This window comes from Phyllobates terribilis, unplaced genomic scaffold (genome assembly GCF_046119375.1).
Source record: "Phyllobates terribilis strain yellow unplaced genomic scaffold, ASM4611937v1 Scaffold_5__5_contigs__length_657084704, whole genome shotgun sequence".
Classification (NCBI taxonomy): domain Eukaryota; kingdom Metazoa; phylum Chordata; class Amphibia; order Anura; family Dendrobatidae; genus Phyllobates; species Phyllobates terribilis.
In genome coordinates, this window is record NW_027362765.1 from 76,917,695 (window position 1) to 76,939,117 (window position 21,423).

The 21,423-nt window shown below is 45.0% G+C and overlaps 14 non-coding genes across 14 annotated transcripts; all 14 read right to left on the reverse strand.

Annotated features, from left to right (window-relative positions):
* Window positions 1–3,820: 3,820 nt before the first annotated feature.
* LOC141273852 (U2 spliceosomal RNA) lies at window positions 3,821–4,011 on the reverse strand. The gene has a single exon (XR_012322155.1). It is a non-coding gene; the product is annotated as a U2 spliceosomal RNA (small nuclear RNA).
* A 1,115-nt stretch (window positions 4,012–5,126) lies between these two features.
* On the reverse strand, window positions 5,127–5,317 carry LOC141149551 (U2 spliceosomal RNA). The gene has a single exon (XR_012245843.1). It is a non-coding gene; the product is annotated as a U2 spliceosomal RNA (small nuclear RNA).
* A 1,115-nt stretch (window positions 5,318–6,432) lies between these two features.
* Window positions 6,433–6,623, reverse strand: LOC141273853 (U2 spliceosomal RNA). Its single transcript, XR_012322156.1, has one exon. It is a non-coding gene; the product is annotated as a U2 spliceosomal RNA (small nuclear RNA).
* Window positions 6,624–7,738: 1,115 nt separating this feature from the next.
* Window positions 7,739–7,929, reverse strand: LOC141273854 (U2 spliceosomal RNA). The gene has a single exon (XR_012322157.1). It is a non-coding gene; the product is annotated as a U2 spliceosomal RNA (small nuclear RNA).
* A 1,115-nt stretch (window positions 7,930–9,044) lies between these two features.
* On the reverse strand, window positions 9,045–9,235 carry LOC141273856 (U2 spliceosomal RNA). The gene has a single exon (XR_012322159.1). It is a non-coding gene; the product is annotated as a U2 spliceosomal RNA (small nuclear RNA).
* Window positions 9,236–10,350: 1,115 nt separating this feature from the next.
* Window positions 10,351–10,541, reverse strand: LOC141273857 (U2 spliceosomal RNA). Its single transcript, XR_012322160.1, has one exon. It is a non-coding gene; the product is annotated as a U2 spliceosomal RNA (small nuclear RNA).
* A 1,115-nt stretch (window positions 10,542–11,656) lies between these two features.
* Window positions 11,657–11,847, reverse strand: LOC141273858 (U2 spliceosomal RNA). Its single transcript, XR_012322161.1, has one exon. It is a non-coding gene; the product is annotated as a U2 spliceosomal RNA (small nuclear RNA).
* Window positions 11,848–12,962: 1,115 nt separating this feature from the next.
* Window positions 12,963–13,153, reverse strand: LOC141273859 (U2 spliceosomal RNA). The gene has a single exon (XR_012322162.1). It is a non-coding gene; the product is annotated as a U2 spliceosomal RNA (small nuclear RNA).
* Window positions 13,154–14,268: 1,115 nt separating this feature from the next.
* On the reverse strand, window positions 14,269–14,459 carry LOC141273860 (U2 spliceosomal RNA). Its single transcript, XR_012322163.1, has one exon. It is a non-coding gene; the product is annotated as a U2 spliceosomal RNA (small nuclear RNA).
* Window positions 14,460–15,574: 1,115 nt separating this feature from the next.
* Window positions 15,575–15,765, reverse strand: LOC141273861 (U2 spliceosomal RNA). The gene has a single exon (XR_012322164.1). It is a non-coding gene; the product is annotated as a U2 spliceosomal RNA (small nuclear RNA).
* Window positions 15,766–16,880: 1,115 nt separating this feature from the next.
* LOC141273862 (U2 spliceosomal RNA) lies at window positions 16,881–17,071 on the reverse strand. Its single transcript, XR_012322165.1, has one exon. It is a non-coding gene; the product is annotated as a U2 spliceosomal RNA (small nuclear RNA).
* Window positions 17,072–18,186: 1,115 nt separating this feature from the next.
* On the reverse strand, window positions 18,187–18,377 carry LOC141273863 (U2 spliceosomal RNA). The gene has a single exon (XR_012322166.1). It is a non-coding gene; the product is annotated as a U2 spliceosomal RNA (small nuclear RNA).
* A 1,115-nt stretch (window positions 18,378–19,492) lies between these two features.
* Window positions 19,493–19,683, reverse strand: LOC141150112 (U2 spliceosomal RNA). The gene has a single exon (XR_012246382.1). It is a non-coding gene; the product is annotated as a U2 spliceosomal RNA (small nuclear RNA).
* Window positions 19,684–20,798: 1,115 nt separating this feature from the next.
* Window positions 20,799–20,989, reverse strand: LOC141273864 (U2 spliceosomal RNA). Its single transcript, XR_012322167.1, has one exon. It is a non-coding gene; the product is annotated as a U2 spliceosomal RNA (small nuclear RNA).
* Window positions 20,990–21,423: the final 434 nt, after the last annotated feature.

A 21,423-nucleotide genomic window follows, 5' to 3' on the forward strand; every position in this document is an offset into this window, starting at 1 on the left:
TTTAGCTTTTTGTATGCTTTTCTTTATAAAGAAATCTTTAATGCTTATTTTCATTCTATCCCACCAGGAGCTAAAAGAAATATTGGGGTTTTTCCTTTTTCTACAGTTTACATAAAACTCAATAAAATCCGATAAAATTTGTGGATCTTTTAAAAGGGACACATTCAATTTCCAAGATTTCTTACCACATTTCTTCTTTCCATTAATCCTCACTCTAAAAGATAAAACCTTGTGATCTGAGAGAATATTAGTTAAAACTTCACATTTCACTGGCAGTATTTTTTCTGAACCTAAAACAAAATCTATCCTGGAGCTACATGTAGAATTGCTCCAGGTGAAACCAGCGTCTATAGGGCTATCCTTGTTACATTCTTTATACACATCAGTTAATTTACAATCATTTATAATATTGCTTAACATTCCAGACGTTTTGTCATAATTTCTACTCACGGAACTGGAGCGTCGGCTTTCGCCTTTTAAAATACAATTAAAATCACCTGCCAGGATAAAAGGTTCAGAAATGTTAATAAATAAAGGTAAAATTTCCAGCATATCAGCCCTTTCATTTTTATCAGGTGACCCATAAAAATTTAAAAACTGCCATCTTGTCCCATCAATAAAAGCCTTAACTAAAAGAATACGACCCGGTAAAATATCTTGGATAAAATCAATAGACACATTTCCCTTAAAAAGTATAGCTACCCCGGCTGATCCGGTTGCATTTGATCCAGACCAGACCGATGGACCATGTTTCCACTCTTCCTTATATTTTTTGTAAGAAATCTTATGAGGGATATGACATTCTTGTAAAAAGAAAACAGAAGCTGTAAAACAGGTTAAAAAATGTAAAACAGTAGCTCTTCTGGTCTTGGATCCTATGCCTCTCACATTGAGGGAAACACCACTAATGTCAGCCATCATAACAAATGGTTAGGAAGAAACAAAAACTGGACTTTACCTATCCGATGGACGGATCAGACCACTTGGACTTTCACCAACGCCCTCTTCTGAATCCACCGTTATCAAAGAGTCTTCATCATCGGAGAAGGAACATTCACTTAAATTAAGACCCGACGCTACTGGGGTGTAGCTCGGAAGGATATTGTGAGAAAGGTTACACTGGGTCTCCATAGGCTGACCATTTAGGTCCTCGTCAGGTGGGTCTCCGAGAGGCTCCGCACTCCCCTGCTGACCCGCAGAGGGTCGTAACACAGGGGCAGGCTGCGCACATGGCGGAGCCTCAGAGTCCCCGGAGGCAGCCAGGTTCGGGGCCCCACCTGGGGCAGCAGAGCCCCGGGACCTCGGGATTCCAGAGTCTACACCCCCGTGAGGGGATGTATCCATCTCCTCCCTATTAGCCACCTCCACGGAACCATTCTTTTTCTTATTATGAGACCTCACCAAATGCCACGTACCGCCCTCGCTCTCGTGAGACCCAGTGGGAATTTTGGGCTCGGTGTCAGCCTTTTGGCGTTCTTTTTTGGCCTTACCGACCGCCCCTTTATGATCTTTCTCAGCCTTCCTTTTAGCCTCCTTATGGTCTTTCAGCCAGCTCCTGGGCTCCTGTGAGTTACCTGTCATTGACTCGGAGGGATTGTTACTAGTCGAAGCGCCCTTATCACCTCCCGAGGCTCCAGGTTGCTGTTCCTCCTCCTGAGGGGTGGTCTGATTGGCCCGTCCATTCCCGGATGTCTTGGACTTCTCCTTTTGTTTTTGTTCATCCTCTCTGAACCTGTGAGGGCAAGAAAAATAGAAATGACCAGGTGTCCGACAAAAAGAGCATTTTTTTTCATTTGGGCACTCCTTTGTGTCATGTTCAGTACTGGCACAATTTCTACAAGTGGCACCACAACTATCCTTAGAGTGCCCATAGAGACCACAATACCTACAGAAAAGTGGCATTCCTGAGAAAAAAAAATCCCCATTAGTTTGCCCTATTTTAAATCGAGCTGGAGGAAGTCTCACACCTCCAGGGAATTTAGGGTCTCTTTCACATTTTACTAAAAACTTCCATTTTGTGGTCCAGATGTTAAACTCATTCAACACTTTCCCAATCAATTTCACACTTTTAAAATAAACTGACAAAAAGGAAATAACCTCTGGTGCTGTTATGAAGGGTGAGAAGATTTTCACAACCACCATCTTTACCTCATCCAGGACGTGCTCGATGATCTGAATCCCTTTTAGACCAGGGCTATTTTCTACCGACTTAACTCTGGACAAAACATCTTTGAAAATACCTTCGCCAGTAAAGGTTACATCATAATCTCCACGTCGAGGATAATCCTGGATAGAAAGGATTTCGTTGGTTCTGACGTGGAGCAGTTTCTCAAGCACGTCCTGGACTACATATCCCAGATTCCGCATATCGGAACCACCAGCCGTAAAGCGGACCCTTATGGTGTTCTTAAGCCTCGCATATAGAGGCACGAGGTTGGAGTCAACCTCCATGGTATGGCGCAACAAAATGCAAATTGCAACCGCCTGCAATCTGCGCCTTCAGAGCTTTGAGATAAAGCACCTGAAGGCTGGGGGATCGCTGCCCGTTACCCTAGGACTAATCCCTCTCCCTAATAGCAGCAGGCAGGTGAAGCCCACCGAAGTGGACGATCCTGCCAGGCCAAGGAGAGGGGTACCTGAGTGCCCTTCAACTGAAACCTCCTGCTGTGAAGCACTTGGTCTCAGCCAAAAGGCCGAGAAGCGATAACCAGAATTGGTTTCAAACTACGGAGCCACCCAAGGATCCTGAAAAGTCCATTTGTGGAGATGAGCTCCTGGACTCCCGTTAAGAAGACATGTTGTCAACCTCTAGATCCCTTACATGCCTGCACTTTTCGGCTTGCTGCTGCTGCAATCCACGCGGTTTAGATCTGCATAACTCCACCTCTTTAAACACAGCACCTTCACCCCCTGCTGTTCCCACCCGCCTCAACACCGTTGGAAGGGAGGAGAACCAATTAAGGCGGGGGGTGGGGTGGAACGAGCAGCTGTCTACCCTTAGCAGGAGGGCTCCTGATTACATACCTCTCCTGCTGCTGCTGCTGCTGGCTGTCCAGCAGCAGACTGAAGGTGGCTGCTGCTGTGCACAGGTATATAAAGGCTCAGAGCCTATTATGACACGCGCAGCCAGCGTTCCATTGCCACATTCCATCTACTGCAGGCAGGATACCTGGCTGGCTGAATGTCGCTGAGAAGCTCACAGAGACCGCCATAAGCAACAGTTTAACAGAATGCCACAGACTAATCAACCAAACTTTTTGGGTTGGGTTCTCTTTTATAGTCTGCAGGCATTAAATGAAAGAAGTCAGTGTTCCAGCAGAAGGAGACAACGTTTCAGAAAAGGCATTGTAGCAAACCAAAAAAGAAATTTTAAGCGCAGCAGAGTAACCAGCGCACATACCTGTTAGCTCAGGTGAGTTTAAAAGGCTGCTGTTGATAACAAGGGCATTTGCTAAATAGATGGTGTGTGTGCAACAATATACTGAAAGGTCAATTATATTGTGCAGCTTATCTCACCACCTGTAGTTATTTAGGTGAAAGCTCCAAAATGCTTGCCTAATATGTCTGTTTATCCAAAAGGAAGTAAAAAGGGAGAGCTAGAAAGATAGCATTGCATCACATTACATGGCAATGCAATGCACAGTTGCTGAAGTTGAACCAAAATGAGCTTGTAATCTGGCTTCTGCAACTTTGAACATGAAAAATCCAATGAGGAGAAGAAAAGCAAAGCCAAAGAGTCCATCCCAAAATCCGACAAACAAGCAAAATGAACAAAAAACATTGAATTCAATTCTTTCTGATTTTAGAAACTGCATTAAAGAAGGGGTGCACCGGTCCTGGAGATACTGCAATACCAGGTCAATGCGTGGAGTGGACAGAGCAAGCTCTTTTTCCATCTCCCTGTTCTAAAAATCCATTTAATATATGGTCCCCAGATAGGGGACGTATCAGATATTAAACTGATAAGAACAGATACTACACTTGATCTTAGCCAAAAGGCCGAGAAGCGATAACCAGAATTGGTTTCAAACTACGGAGCCACCCAAGGATCCTGAAAAGTCCATTTGTGGAGATGAGCTCCTGGACTCCCGTTAAGAAGACATGTTGTCAACCTCTAGATCCCTTACATGCCTGCACTTTTCGGCTTGCTGCTGCTGCAATCCACGCGTTTTAGATCTGCATAACTCCACCTCTTTAAACACAGCACCTTCACCCCCTGCTGTTCCCACCCGCCTCAACACCGTTGGAAGGGAGGAGAACCAATTAAGGCGGGGGGTGGGGTGGAACGAGCAGCTGTCTACCCTTAGCAGGAGGGCTCCTGATTACATACCTCTCCTGCTGCTGCTGCTGCTGGCTGTCCAGCAGCAGACTGAAGGTGGCTGCTGCTGTGCACAGGTATATAAAGGCTCAGAGCCTATTATGACACGCGCAGCCAGCGTTCCATTGCCACATTCCATCTACTGCAGGCAGGATACCTGGCTGGCTGAATGTCGCTGAGAAGCTCACAGAGACCGCCATAAGCAACAGTTTAACAGAATGCCACAGACTAATCAACCAAACTTTTTGGGTTGGGTTCTCTTTTATAGTCTGCAGGCATTAAATGAAAGAAGTCAGTGTTCCAGCAGAAGGAGACAACGTTTCAGAAAAGGCATTGTAGCAAACCAAAAAAGAAATTTTAAGCGCAGCAGAGTAACCAGCGCACATACCTGTTAGCTCAGGTGAGTTTAAAAGGCTGCTGTTGATAACAAGGGCATTTGCTAAATAGATGGTGTGTGTGCAACAATATACTGAAAGGTCAATTATATTGTGCAGCTTATCTCACCACCTGTAGTTATTTAGGTGAAAGCTCCAAAATGCTTGCCTAATATGTCTGTTTATCCAAAAGGAAGTAAAAAGGGAGAGCTAGAAAGATAGCATTGCATCACATTACATGGCAATGCAATGCACAGTTGCTGAAGTTGAACCAAAATGAGCTTGTAATCTGGCTTCTGCAACTTTGAACATGAAAAATCCAATGAGGAGAAGAAAAGCAAAGCCAAAGAGTCCATCCCAAAATCCGACAAACAAGCAAAATGAACAAAAAACATTGAATTCAATTCTTTCTGATTTTAGAAACTGCATTAAAGAAGGGGTGCACCGGTCCTGGAGATACTGCAATACCAGGTCAATGCGTGGAGTGGACAGAGCAAGCTCTTTTTCCATCTCCCTGTTCTAAAAATCCATTTAATATACGGTCCCCAGATAGGGGACGTATCAGATATTAAACTGATAAGAACAGATACTACACTTGATCTTAGCCAAAAGGCCGAGAAGCGATAACCAGAATTGGTTTCAAACTACGGAGCCACCCAAGGATCCTGAAAAGTCCATTTGTGGAGATGAGCTCCTGGACTCCCGTTAAGAAGACATGTTGTCAACCTCTAGATCCCTTACATGCCTGCACTTTTCGGCTTGCTGCTGCTGCAATCCACGCGTTTTAGATCTGCATAACTCCACCTCTTTAAACACAGCACCTTCACCCCCTGCTGTTCCCACCCGCCTCAACACCGTTGGAAGGGAGGAGAACCAATTAAGGCGGGGGGTGGGGTGGAACGAGCAGCTGTCTACCCTTAGCAGGAGGGCTCCTGATTACATACCTCTCCTGCTGCTGCTGCTGCTGGCTGTACAGCAGCAGACTGAAGGTGGCTGCTGCTGTGCACAGGTATATAAAGGCTCAGAGCCTATTATGACACGCGCAGCCAGCGTTCCATTGCCACATTCCATCTACTGCAGGCAGGATACCTGGCTGGCTGAATGTCGCTGAGAAGTTCACAGAGACCGCCATAAGCAACAGTTTAACAGAATGCCACAGACTAATCAACCAAACTTTTTGGGTTGGGTTCTCTTTTATAGTCTGCAGGCATTAAATGAAAGAAGTCAGTGTTCCAGCAGAAGGAGACAACGTTTCAGAAAAGGCATTGTAGCAAACCAAAAAAGAAATTTTAAGCGCAGCAGAGTAACCAGCGCACATACCTGTTAGCTCAGGTGAGTTTAAAAGGCTGCTGTTGATAACAAGGGCATTTGCTAAATAGATGGTGTGTGTGCAACAATATACTGAAAGGTCAATTATATTGTGCAGCTTATCTCACCACCTGTAGTTATTTAGGTGAAAGCTCCAAAATGCTTGCCTAATATGTCTGTTTATCCAAAAGGAAGTAAAAAGGGAGAGCTAGAAAGATAGCATTGCATCACATTACATGGCAATGCAATGCACAGTTGCTGAAGTTGAACCAAAATGAGCTTGTAATCTGGCTTCTGCAACTTTGAACATGAAAAATCCAATGAGGAGAAGAAAAGCAAAGCCAAAGAGTCCATCCCAAAATCCGACAAACAAGCAAAATGAACAAAAAACATTGAATTCAATTCTTTCTGATTTTAGAAACTGCATTAAAGAAGGGGTGCACCGGTCCTGGAGATACTGCAATACCAGGTCAATGCGTGGAGTGGACAGAGCAAGCTCTTTTTCCATCTCCCTGTTCTAAAAATCCATTTAATATATGGTCCCCAGATAGGGGACGTATCAGATATTAAACTGATAAGAACAGATACTACACTTGATCTTAGCCAAAAGGCCGAGAAGCGATAACCAGAATTGGTTTCAAACTACGGAGCCACCCAAGGATCCTGAAAAGTCCATTTGTGGAGATGAGCTCCTGGACTCCCGTTAAGAAGACATGTTGTCAACCTCTAGATCCCTTACATGCCTGCACTTTTCGGCTTGCTGCTGCTGCAATCCACGCGTTTTAGATCTGCATAACTCCACCTCTTTAAACACAGCACCTTCACCCCCTGCTGTTCCCACCCGCCTCAACACCGTTGGAAGGGAGGAGAACCAATTAAGGCGGGGGGTGGGGTGGAACGAGCAGCTGTCTACCCTTAGCAGGAGGGCTCCTGATTACATACCTCTCCTGCTGCTGCTGCTGCTGGCTGTCCAGCAGCAGACTGAAGGTGGCTGCTGCTGTGCACAGGTATATAAAGGCTCAGAGCCTATTATGACACGCGCAGCCAGCGTTCCATTGCCACATTCCATCTACTGCAGGCAGGATACCTGGCTGGCTGAATGTCGCTGAGAAGCTCACAGAGACCGCCATAAGCAACAGTTTAACAGAATGCCACAGACTAATCAACCAAACTTTTTGGGTTGGGTTCTCTTTTATAGTCTGCAGGCATTAAATGAAAGAAGTCAGTGTTCCAGCAGAAGGAGACAACGTTTCAGAAAAGGCATTGTAGCAAACCAAAAAAGAAATTTTAAGCGCAGCAGAGTAACCAGCGCACATACCTGTTAGCTCAGGTGAGTTTAAAAGGCTGCTGTTGATAACAAGGGCATTTCCTAAATAGATGGTGTGTGTGCAACAATATACTGAAAGGTCAATTATATTGTGCAGCTTATCTCACCACCTGTAGTTATTTAGGTGAAAGCTCCAAAATGCTTGCCTAATATGTCTGTTTATCCAAAAGGAAGTAAAAAGGGAGAGCTAGAAAGATAGCATTGCATCACATTACATGGCAATGCAATGCACAGTTGCTGAAGTTGAACCAAAATGAGCTTGTAATCTGGCTTCTGCAACTTTGAACATGAAAAATCCAATGAGGAGAAGAAAAGCAAAGCCAAAGAGTCCATCCCAAAATCCGACAAACAAGCAAAATGAACAAAAAACATTGAATTCAATTCTTTCTGATTTTAGAAACTGCATTAAAGAAGGGGTGCACCGGTCCTGGAGATACTGCAATACCAGGTCAATGCGTGGAGTGGACAGAGCAAGCTCTTTTTCCATCTCCCTGTTCTAAAAATCCATTTAATATATGGTCCCCAGATAGGGGACGTATCAGATATTAAACTGATAAGAACAGATACTACACTTGATCTTAGCCAAAAGGCCGAGAAGCGATAACCAGAATTGGTTTCAAACTACGGAGCCACCCAAGAATCCTGAAAAGACCATTTGTGGAGATGAGCTCCTGGACTCCCGTTAAGAAGACATGTTGTCAACCTCTAGATCCCTTACATGCCTGCACTTTTCGGCTTGCTGCTGCTGCAATCCACGCGTTTTAGATCTGCATAACTCCACCTCTTTAAACACAGCACCTTCACCCCCTGCTGTTCCCACCCGCCTCAACACCGTTGGAAGGGAGGAGAACCAATTAAGGCGGGGGGTGGGGTGGAACGAGCAGCTGTCTACCCTTAGCAGGAGGGCTCCTGATTACATACCTCTCCTGCTGCTGCTGCTGCTGGCTGTCCAGCAGCAGACTGAAGGTGGCTGCTGCTGTGCACAGGTATATAAAGGCTCAGAGCCTATTATGACACGCGCAGCCAGCGTTCCATTGCCACATTCCATCTACTGCAGGCAGGATACCTGGCTGGCTGAATGTCGCTGAGAAGCTCACAGAGACCGCCATAAGCAACAGTTTAACAGAATGCCACAGACTAATCAACCAAACTTTTTGGGTTGGGTTCTCTTTTATAGTCTGCAGGCATTAAATGAAAGAAGTCAGTGTTCCAGCAGAAGGAGACAACGTTTCAGAAAAGGCATTGTAGCAAACCAAAAAAGAAATTTTAAGCGCAGCAGAGTAACCAGCGCACATACCTGTTAGCTCAGGTGAGTTTAAAAGGCTGCTGTTGATAACAAGGGCATTTGCTAAATAGATGGTGTGTGTGCAACAATATACTGAAAGGTCAATTATATTGTGCAGCTTATCTCACCACCTGTAGTTATTTAGGTGAAAGCTCCAAAATGCTTGCCTAATATGTCTGTTTATCCAAAAGGAAGTAAAAAGGGAGAGCTAGAAAGATAGCATTGCATCACATTACATGGCAATGCAATGCACAGTTGCTGAAGTTGAACCAAAATGAGCTTGTAATCTGGCTTCTGCAACTTTGAACATGAAAAATCCAATGAGGAGAAGAAAAGCAAAGCCAAAGAGTCCATCCCAAAATCCGACAAACAAGCAAAATGAACAAAAAACATTGAATTCAATTCTTTCTGATTTTAGAAACTGCATTAAAGAAGGGGTGCACCGGTCCTGGAGATACTGCAATACCAGGTCAATGCGTGGAGTGGACAGAGCAAGCTCTTTTTCCATCTCCCTGTTCTAAAAATCCATTTAATATATGGTCCCCAGATAGGGGACGTATCAGATATTAAACTGATAAGAACAGATACTACACTTGATCTTAGCCAAAAGGCCGAGAAGCGATAACCAGAATTGGTTTCAAACTACGGAGCCACCCAAGAATCCTGAAAAGACCATTTGTGGAGATGAGCTCCTGGACTCCCGTTAAGAAGACATGTTGTCAACCTCTAGATCCCTTACATGCCTGCACTTTTCGGCTTGCTGCTGCTGCAATCCACGCGTTTTAGATCTGCATAACTCCACCTCTTTAAACACAGCACCTTCACCCCCTGCTGTTCCCACCCGCCTCAACACCGTTGGAAGGGAGGAGAACCAATTAAGGCGGGGGGTGGGGTGGAACGAGCAGCTGTCTACCCTTAGCAGGAGGGCTCCTGATTACATACCTCTCCTGCTGCTGCTGCTGCTGGCTGTCCAGCAGCAGACTGAAGGTGGCTGCTGCTGTGCACAGGTATATAAAGGCTCAGAGCCTATTATGACACGCGCAGCCAGCGTTCCATTGCCACATTCCATCTACTGCAGGCAGGATACCTGGCTGGCTGAATGTCGCTGAGAAGCTCACAGAGACCGCCATAAGCAACAGTTTAACAGAATGCCACAGACTAATCAACCAAACTTTTTGGGTTGGGTTCTCTTTTATAGTCTGCAGGCATTAAATGAAAGAAGTCAGTGTTCCAGCAGAAGGAGACAACGTTTCAGAAAAGGCATTGTAGCAAACCAAAAAAGAAATTTTAAGCGCAGCAGAGTAACCAGCGCACATACCTGTTAGCTCAGGTGAGTTTAAAAGGCTGCTGTTGATAACAAGGGCATTTGCTAAATAGATGGTGTGTGTGCAACAATATACTGAAAGGTCAATTATATTGTGCAGCTTATCTCACCACCTGTAGTTATTTAGGTGAAAGCTCCAAAATGCTTGCCTAATATGTCTGTTTATCCAAAAGGAAGTAAAAAGGGAGAGCTAGAAAGATAGCATTGCATCACATTACATGGCAATGCAATGCACAGTTGCTGAAGTTGAACCAAAATGAGCTTGTAATCTGGCTTCTGCAACTTTGAACATGAAAAATCCAATGAGGAGAAGAAAAGCAAAGCCAAAGAGTCCATCCCAAAATCCGACAAACAAGCAAAATGAACAAAAAACTTTGAATTCAATTCTTTCTGATTTTAGAAACTGCATTAAAGAAGGGGTGCACCGGTCCTGGAGATACTGCAATACCAGGTCAATGCGTGGAGTGGACAGAGCAAGCTCTTTTTCCATCTCCCTGTTCTAAAAATCCATTTAATATATGGTCCCCAGATAGGGGACGTATCAGATATTAAACTGATAAGAACAGATACTACACTTGATCTTAGCCAAAAGGCCGAGAAGCGATAACCAGAATTGGTTTCAAACTACGGAGCCACCCAAGAATCCTGAAAAGACCATTTGTGGAGATGAGCTCCTGGACTCCCGTTAAGAAGACATGTTGTCAACCTCTAGATCCCTTACATGCCTGCACTTTTCGGCTTGCTGCTGCTGCAATCCACGCGTTTTAGATCTGCATAACTCCACCTCTTTAAACACAGCACCTTCACCCCCTGCTGTTCCCACCCGCCTCAACACCGTTGGAAGGGAGGAGAACCAATTAAGGCGGGGGGTGGGGTGGAACGAGCAGCTGTCTACCCTTAGCAGGAGGGCTCCTGATTACATACCTCTCCTGCTGCTGCTGCTGCTGGCTGTCCAGCAGCAGACTGAAGGTGGCTGCTGCTGTGCACAGGTATATAAAGGCTCAGAGCCTATTATGACACGCGCAGCCAGCGTTCCATTGCCACATTCCATCTACTGCAGGCAGGATACCTGGCTGGCTGAATGTCGCTGAGAAGCTCACAGAGACCGCCATAAGCAACAGTTTAACAGAATGCCACAGACTAATCAACCAAACTTTTTGGGTTGGGTTCTCTTTTATAGTCTGCAGGCATTAAATGAAAGAAGTCAGTGTTCCAGCAGAAGGAGACAACGTTTCAGAAAAGGCATTGTAGCAAACCAAAAAAGAAATTTTAAGCGCAGCAGAGTAACCAGCGCACATACCTGTTAGCTCAGGTGAGTTTAAAAGGCTGCTGTTGATAACAAGGGCATTTGCTAAATAGATGGTGTGTGTGCAACAATATACTGAAAGGTCAATTATATTGTGCAGCTTATCTCACCACCTGTAGTTATTTAGGTGAAAGCTCCAAAATGCTTGCCTAATATGTCTGTTTATCCAAAAGGAAGTAAAAAGGGAGAGCTAGAAAGATAGCATTGCATCACATTACATGGCAATGCAATGCACAGTTGCTGAAGTTGAACCAAAATGAGCTTGTAATCTGGCTTCTGCAACTTTGAACATGAAAAATCCAATGAGGAGAAGAAAAGCAAAGCCAAAGAGTCCATCCCAAAATCCGACAAACAAGCAAAATGAACAAAAAACATTGAATTCAATTCTTTCTGATTTTAGAAAATGCATTAAAGAAGGGGTGCACCGGTCCTGGAGATACTGCAATACCAGGTCAATGCGTGGAGTGGACAGAGCAAGCTCTTTTTCCATCTCCCTGTTCTAAAAATCCATTTAATATATGGTCCCCAGATAGGGGACGTATCAGATATTAAACTGATAAGAACAGATACTACACTTGATCTTAGCCAAAAGGCCGAGAAGCGATAACCAGAATTGGTTTCAAACTACGGAGCCACCCAAGGATCCTGAAAAGTCCATTTGTGGAGATGAGCTCCTGGACTCCCGTTAAGAAGACATGTTGTCAACCTCTAGATCCCTTACATGCCTGCACTTTTCGGCTTGCTGCTGCTGCAATCCACGCGTTTTAGATCTGCATAACTCCACCTCTTTAAACACAGCACCTTCACCCCCTGCTGTTCCCACCCGCCTCAACACCGTTGGAAGGGAGGAGAACCAATTAAGGCGGGGGGTGGGGTGGAACGAGCAGCTGTCTACCCTTAGCAGGAGGGCTCCTGATTACATACCTCTCCTGCTGCTGCTGCTGCTGGCTGTCCAGCAGCAGACTGAAGGTGGCTGCTGCTGTGCACAGGTATATAAAGGCTCAGAGCCTATTATGACACGCGCAGCCAGCGTTCCATTGCCACATTCCATCTACTGCAGGCAGGATACCTGGCTGGCTGAATGTCGCTGAGAAGCTCACAGAGACCGCCATAAGCAACAGTTTAACAGAATGCCACAGACTAATCAACCAAACTTTTTGGGTTGGGTTCTCTTTTATAGTCTGCAGGCATTAAATGAAAGAAGTCAGTGTTCCAGCAGAAGGAGACAATGTTTCAGAAAAGGCATTGTAGCAAACCAAAAAAGAAATTTTAAGCGCAGCAGAGTAACCAGCGCACATACCTGTTAGCTCAGGTGAGTTTAAAAGGCTGCTCTTGATAACAAGGGCATTTGCTAAATAGATGGTGTGTGTGCAACAATATACTGAAAGGTCAATTATATTGTGCAGCTTATCTCACCACCTGTAGTTATTTAGGTGAAAGCTCCAAAATGCTTGCCTAATATGTCTGTTTATCCAAAAGGAAGTAAAAAGGGAGAGCTAGAAAGATAGCATTGCATCACATTACATGGCAATGCAATGCACAGTTGCTGAAGTTGAACCAAAATGAGCTTGTAATCTGGCTTCTGCAACTTTGAACATGAAAAATCCAATGAGGAGAAGAAAAGCAAAGCCAAAGAGTCCATCCCAAAATCCGACAAACAAGCAAAATGAACAAAAAACATTGAATTCAATTCTTTCTGATTTTAGAAACTGCATTAAAGAAGGGGTGCACCGGTCCTGGAGATACTGCAATACCAGGTCAATGCGTGGAGTGGACAGAGCAAGCTCTTTTTCCATCTCCCTGTTCTAAAAATCCATTTAATATATGGTCCCCAGATAGGGGACGTATCAGATATTAAACTGATAAGAACAGATACTACACTTGATCTTAGCCAAAAGGCCGAGAAGCGATAACCAGAATTGGTTTCAAACTACGGAGCCACCCAAGGATCCTGAAAAGTCCATTTGTGGAGATGAGCTCCTGGACTCCCGTTAAGAAGACATGTTGTCAACCTCTAGATCCCTTACATGCCTGCACTTTTCGGCTTGCTGCTGCTGCAATCCACGCGTTTTAGATCTGCATAACTCCACCTCTTTAAACACAGCACCTTCACCCCCTGCTGTTCCCACCCGCCTCAACACCGTTGGAAGGGAGGAGAACCAATTAAGGCGGGGGGTGGGGTGGAACGAGCAGCTGTCTACCCTTAGCAGGAGGGCTCCTGATTACATACCTCTCCTGCTGCTGCTGCTGCTGGCTGTCCAGCAGCAGACTGAAGGTGGCTGCTGCTGTGCACAGGTATATAAAGGCTCAGAGCCTATTATGACACGCGCAGCCAGCGTTCCATTGCCACATTCCATCTACTGCAGGCAGGATACCTGGCTGGCTGAATGTCGCTGAGAAGCTCACAGAGACCGCCATAAGCAACAGTTTAACAGAATGCCACAGACTAATCAACCAAACTTTTTGGGTTGGGTTCTCTTTTATAGTCTGCAGGCATTAAATGAAAGAAGTCAGTGTTCCAGCAGAAGGAGACAACGTTTCAGAAAAGGCATTGTAGCAAACCAAAAAAGAAATTTTAAGCGCAGCAGAGTAACCAGCGCACATACCTGTTAGCTCAGGTGAGTTTAAAAGGCTGCTGTTGATAACAAGGGCATTTGCTAAATAGATGGTGTGTGTGCAACAATATACTGAAAGGTCAATTATATTGTGCAGCTTATCTCACCACCTGTAGTTATTTAGGTGAAAGCTCCAAAATGCTTGCCTAATATGTCTGTTTATCCAAAAGGAAGTAAAAAGGGAGAGCTAGAAAGATAGCATTGCATCACATTACATGGCAATGCAATGCACAGTTGCTGAAGTTGAACCAAAATGAGCTTGTAATCTGGCTTCTGCAACTTTGAACATGAAAAATCCAATGAGGAGAAGAAAAGCAAAGCCAAAGAGTCCATCCCAAAATCCGACAAACAAGCAAAATGAACAAAAAACATTGAATTCAATTCTTTCTGATTTTAGAAACTGCATTAAAGAAGGGGTGCACCGGTCCTGGAGATACTGCAATACCAGGTCAATGCGTGGAGTGGACAGAGCAAGCTCTTTTTCCATCTCCCTGTTCTAAAAATCCATTTAATATATGGTCCCCAGATAGGGGACGTATCAGATATTAAACTGATAAGAACAGATACTACACTTGATCTTAGCCAAAAGGCCGAGAAGCGATAACCAGAATTGGTTTCAAACTACGGAGCCACCCAAGGATCCTGAAAAGTCCATTTGTGGAGATGAGCTCCTGGACTCCCGTTAAGAAGACATGTTGTCAACCTCTAGATCCCTTACATGCCTGCACTTTTCGGCTTGCTGCTGCTGCAATCCACGTGTTTTAGATCTGCATAACTCCACCTCTTTAAACACAGCACCTTCACCCCCTGCTGTTCCCACCCGCCTCAACACCGTTGGAAGGGGGGAGAACCAATTAAGGCGGGGGGTGGGGTGGAACGAGCAGCTGTCTACCCTTAGCAGGAGGGCTCCTGATTACATACCTCTCCTGCTGCTGCTGCTGCTGGCTGTCCAGCAGCAGACTGAAGGTGGCTGCTGCTGTGCACAGGTATATAAAGGCTCAGAGCCTATTATGACACGCGCAGCCAGCGTTCCATTGCCACATTCCATCTACTGCAGGCAGGATACCTGGCTGGCTGAATGTCGCTGAGAAGCTCACAGAGACCGCCATAAGCAACAGTTTAACAGAATGCCACAGACTAATCAACCAAACTTTTTGGGTTGGGTTCTCTTTTATAGTCTGCAGGCATTAAATGAAAGAAGTCAGTGTTCCAGCAGAAGGAGACAACGTTTCAGAAAAGGCATTGTAGCAAACCAAAAAAGAAATTTTAAGCGCAGCAGAGTAACCAGCGCACATACCTGTTAGCTCAGGTGAGTTTAAAAGGCTGCTGTTGATAACAAGGGCATTTGCTAAATAGATGGTGTGTGTGCAACAATATACTGAAAGGTCAATTATATTGTGCAGCTTATCTCACCACCTGTAGTTATTTAGGTGAAAGCTCCAAAATGCTTGCCTAATATGTCTGTTTATCCAAAAGGAAGTAAAAAGGGAGAGCTAGAAAGATAGCATTGCATCACATTACATGGCAATGCAATGCACAGTTGCTGAAGTTGAACCAAAATGAGCTTGTAATCTGGCTTCTGCAACTTTGAACATGAAAAATCCAATGAGGAGAAGAAAAGCAAAGCCAAAGAGTCCATCCCAAAATCCGACAAACAAGCAAAATGAACAAAAAACATTGAATTCAATTCTTTCTGATTTTAGAAACTGCATTAAAGAAGGGGTGCACCGGTCCTGGAGATACTGCAATACCAGGTCAATGCGTGGAGTGGACAGAGCAAGCTCTTTTTCCATCTCCCTGTTCTAAAAATCCATTTAATATATGGTCCCCAGATAGGGGACGTATCAGATATTAAACTGATAAGAACAGATACTACACTTGATCTTAGCCAAAAGGCCGAGAAGCGATAACCAGAATTGGTTTCAAACTACGGAGCCACCCAAGGATCCTGAAAAGTCCATTTGTGGAGATGAGCTCCTGGACTCCCGTTAAGAAGACATGTTGTCAACCTCTAGATCCCTTACATGCCTGCACTTTTCGGCTTGCTGCTGCTGCAATCCACGCGTTTTAGATCTGCATAACTCCACCTCTTTAAACACAGCACCTTCACCCCCTGCTGTTCCCACCCGCCTCAACACCGTTGGAAGGGAGGAGAACCAATTAAGGCGGGGGGTGGGGTGGAGCGAGCAGCTGTCTACCCTTAGCAGGAGGGCTCCTGATTACATACCTCTCCTGCTGCTGCTGCTGCTGGCTGTCCAGCAGCAGACTGAAGGTGGCTGCTGCTGTGCACAGGTATATAAAGGCTCAGAGCCTATTATGACACGCGCAGCCAGCGTTCCATTGCCACATTCCATCTACTGCAGGCAGGATACCTGGCTGGCTGAATGTCGCTGAGAAGCTCACAGAGACCGCCATAAGCAACAGTTTAACAGAATGCCACAGACTAATCAACCAAACTTTTTGGGTTGGGTTCTCTTTTATAGTCTGCAGGCATTAAATGAAAGAAGTCAGTGTTCCAGCAGAAGGAGACAACGTTTCAGAAAAGGCATTGTAGCAAACCAAAAAAGAAATTTTAAGCGCAGCAGAGTAACCAGCGCACATACCTGTTAGCTCAGGTGAGTTTAAAAGGCTGCTGTTGATAACAAGGGCATTTGCTAAATAGATGGTGTGTGTGCAACAATATACTGAAAGGTCAATTATATTGTGCAGCTTATCTCACCACCTGTAGTTATTTAGGTGAAAGCTCCAAAATGCTTGCCTAATATGTCTGTTTATCCAAAAGGAAGTAAAAAGGGAGAGCTAGAAAGATAGCATTGCATCACATTACATGGCAATGCAATGCACAGTTGCTGAAGTTGAACCAAAATGAGCTTGTAATCTGGCTTCTGCAACTTTGAACATGAAAAATCCAATGAGGAGAAGAAAAGCAAAGCCAAAGAGTCCATCCCAAAATCCGACAAACAAGCAAAATGAACAAAAAACATTGAATTCAATTCTTTCTGATTTTAGAAACTGCATTAAAGAAGGGGTGCACCGGTCCTGGAGATACTGCAATACCAGGTCAATGCGTGGAGTGGACAGAGCAAGCTCTTTTTCCATCTCCCTGTTCTAAAAATCCATTTAATATATGGTCCCCAGATAGGGGACGTATCAGATATTAAACTGATAAGAACAGATACTACACTTGATCTTAGCCAAAAGGCCGAGAAGCGATAACCAGAATTGGTTTCAAACTACGGAGCCACCCAAGGATCCTGAAAAGTCCATTTGTGGAGATGAGCTCCTGGACTCCCGTTAAGAAGACATGTTGTCAACCTCTAGATCCCTTACATGCCTGCACTTTTCGGCTTGCTGCTGCTGCAATCCACGCGTTTTAGATCTGCATAACTCCACCTCTTTAAACACAGCACCTTCACCCCCTGCTGTTCCCACCCGCCTCAACACCGTTGGAAGGGAGGAGAACCAATTAAGGCGGGGGGTGGGGTGGAACGAGCAGCTGTCTACCCTTAGCAGGAGGGCTCCTGATTACATACCTCTCCTGCTGCTGCTGCTGCTGGCTGTCCAGCAGCAGACTGAAGGTGGCTGCTGCTGTGCACAGGTATATAAAGGCTCAGAGCCTATTATGACACGCGCAGCCAGCGTTCCATTGCCACATTCCATCTACTGCAGGCAGGATACCTGGCTGGCTGAATGTCGCTGAGAAGCTCACAGAGACCGCCATAAGCAACAGTTTAACAGAATGCCACAGACTAATCAACCAAACTTTTTGGGTTGGGTTCTCTTTTATAGTCTGCAGGCATTAAATGAAAGAAGTCAGTGTTCCAGCAGAAGGAGACAACGTTTCAGAAAAGGCATTGTAGCAAACCAAAAAAGAAATTTTAAGCGCAGCAGAGTAACCAGCGCACATACCTGTTAGCTCAGGTGAGTTTAAAAGGCTGCTGTTGATAACAAGGGCATTTGCTAAATAGATGGTGTGTGTGCAACAATATACTGAAAGGTCAATTATATTGTGCAGCTTATCTCACCACCTGTAGTTATTTAGGTGAAAGCTCCAAAATGCTTGCCTAATATGTCTGTTTATCCAAAAGGAAGTAAAAAGGGAGAGCTAGAAAGATAGCATTGCATCACATTACATGGCAATGCAATGCACAGTTGCTGAAGTTGAACCAAAATGAGCTTGTAATCTGGCTTCTGCAACTTTGAACATGAAAAATCCAATGAGGAGAAGAAAAGCAAAGCCAAAGAGTCCATCCCAAAATCCGACAAACAAGCAAAATGAACAAAAAACATTGAATTCAATTCTTTCTGATTTTAGAAACTGCATTAAAGAAGGGGTGCACCGGTCCTGGAGATACTGCAATACCAGGTCAATGCGTGGAGTGGACAGAGCAAGCTCTTTTTCCATCTCCCTGTTCTAAAAATCCATTTAATATATGGTCCCCAGATAGGGGACGTATCAGATATTAAACTGATAAGAACAGATACTACACTTGATCTTAGCCAAAAGGCCGAGAAGCGATAACCAGAATTGGTTTCAAACTACGGAGCCACCCAAGGATCCTGAAAAGTCCATTTGTGGAGATGAGCTCCTGGACTCCCGTTAAGAAGACATGTTGTCAACCTCTAGATCCCTTACATGCCTGCACTTTTCGGCTTGCTGCTGCTGCAATCCACGCGTTTTAGATCTGCATAACTCCACCTCTTTAAACATAGCACCATCACCCCCTGCTGTTCCCACCCGCCTCAACACCGTTGGAAGGGAGGAGAACCAATTAAGGCGGGGGGTGGGGTGGAACGAGCAGCTGTCTACCCTTAGCAGGAGGGCTCCTGATTACATACCTCTCCTGCTGCTGCTGCTGCTGGCTGTCCAGCAGCAGACTGAAGGTGGCTGCTGCTGTGCACAGGTATATAAAGGCTCAGAGCCTATTATGACACGCGCAGCCAGCGTTCCATTGCCACATTCCATCTACTGCAGGCAGGATACCTGGCTGGCTGAATGTCGCTGAGAAGCTCACAGAGACCGCCATAAGCAACAGTTTAACAGAATGCCACAGACTAATCAACCAAACTTTTTGGGTTGGGTTCTCTTTTATAGTCTGCAGGCATTAAATGAAAGAAGTCAGTGTTCCAGCAGAAGGAGACAACGTTTCAGAAAAGGCATTGTAGCAAACCAAAAAAGAAATTTTAAGCGCAGCAGAGTAACCAGCGCACATACCTGTTAGCTCAGGTGAGTTTAAAAGGCTGCTGTTGATAACAAGGGCATTTGCTAAATAGATGGTGTGTGTGCAACAATATACTGAAAGGTCAATTATATTGTGCAGCTTATCTCACCACCTGTAGTTATTTAGGTGAAAGCTCCAAAATGCTTGCCTAATATGTCTGTTTATCCAAAAGGAAGTAAAAAGGGAGAGCTAGAAAGATAGCATTGCATCACATTACATGGCAATGCAATGCACAGTTGCTGAAGTTGAACCAAAATGAGCTTGTAATCTGGCTTCTGCAACTTTGAACATGAAAAATCCAATGAGGAGAAGAAAAGCAAAGCCAAAGAGTCCATCCCAAAATCCGACAAACAAGCAAAATGAACAAAAAACATTGAATTCAATTCTTTCTGATTTTAGAAACTGCATTAAAGAAGGGGTGCACCGGTCCTGGAGATACTGCAATACCAGGTCAATGCGTGGAGTGGACAGAGCAAGCTCTTTTTCCATCTCCCTGTTCTAAAAATCCATTTAATATATGGTCCCCAGATAGGGGACGTATCAGATATTAAACTGATAAGAACAGATACTACACTTGATCTTAGCCAAAAGGCCGAGGATCGATAACCAGAATTGGTTTCAAACTACGGAGCCACCCAAGGATCCTGAAAAGTCCATTTGTGGAGATGAGCTCCTGGACTCCCGTTAAGAAGACATGTTGTCAACCTCTAGATCCCTTACATGCCTGCACTTTTCGGCTTGCTGCTGCTGCAATCCACGCGTTTTAGATCTGCATAACTCCACCTCTTTAAACACAGCACCTTCACCCCCTGCTGTTCCCACCCGCTTCAACACCGTTGGAAGGGAGGAGAACCAATTAAGGCGGGGGGTGGGGTGGAACGAGCAGCTGTCTACCCTTAGCAGGAGGGCTCCTGATTACATACCTCTCCTGCTGCTGCTGCTGCTGGCTGTCCAGCAGCAGACTGAAGGTGGCTGCTGCTGTGCACAGGTATATAAAGGCTCAGAGCCTATTATGACACGCGCAGCCAGCGTTCCATTGCCACATTCCATCTACTGCAGGCAGGATACCTGGCTGGCTGAATGTCGCTGAGAAGCTCACAGAGACCGCCATAAGCAACAGTTTAACAGAATGCCACAGACTAATCAACCAAACTTTTTGGGTTGGGTTCTCTTTTATAGTCTGCAGGCATTAAATGAAAGAAGTCAGTGTTCCAGCAGAAGGAGACAACGTTTCAGAAAAGGCATTGTAGCAAACCAAAAAAGAAATTTTAAGCGCAGCAGAGTAACCAGCGCACATACCTGTTAGCTCAGGTGAGTTTAAAAGGCTGCTGTTGATAACAAGGGCATTTGCTAAATAGATGGTGTGTGTGCAACAATATACTGAAAGGTCAATTATATTGTGCAGCTTATCTCACCACCTGTAGTTATTTAGGTGAAAGCTCCAAAATGCTTGCCTAATATGTCTGTTTATCCAAAAGGAAGTAAAAAGGGAGAGCTAGAAAGATAGCATTGCATCACATTACATGGCAATGCAATGCACAGTTGCTGAAGTTGAACCAAAATGAGCTTGTAATCTGGCTTCTGCAACTTTGAACATGAAAAATCCAATGAGGAGAAGAAAAGCAAAGCCAAAGAGTCCATCCCAAAATCCGACAAACAAGCAAAATGAACAAAAAACATTGAATTCAATTCTTTCTGATTTTAGAAACTGCATTAAAGAAGGGGTGCACCGGTCCTGGAGATACTGCAATACCAGGTCAATGCGTGGAGTGGACAGAGCAAGCTCTTTTTCCATCTCCCTGTTCTAAAAATCCATTTAATATATGGTCCCCAGATAGGGGACGTATCAGATATTAAACTGATAAGAACAGATACTACACTTGATCTTAGCCAAAAGGCCGAGAAGCGATAACCAGAATTGGTTTCAAACTACGGAGCCACCCAAGGATCCTGAAAAGTCCATTTGTGGAGATGAGCTCCTGGACTCCCGTTAAGAAGACATGTTGTCAACCTCTAGATCCCTTACATGCCTGCACTTTTCGGCTTGCTGCTGCTGCAATCCACGCGTTTTAGATCTGCATAACTCCACCTCTTTAAACACAGCACCATCACCCCCTGCTGTTCCCACCCGCCTCAACACCGTTGGAAGGGAGGAGAACCAATTAAGGCGGGGGGGTGGGGTGGAACGAGCAGCTGTCTACCCTTAGCAGGAGGGCTCCTGATTACATACCTCTCCTGCTGCTGCTGCTGCTGGCTGTCCAGCAGCAGACTGAAGGTGGCTGCTGCTGTGCACAGGTATATAAAGGCTCAGAGCCTATTATGACACGCGCAGCCAGCGTTCCAT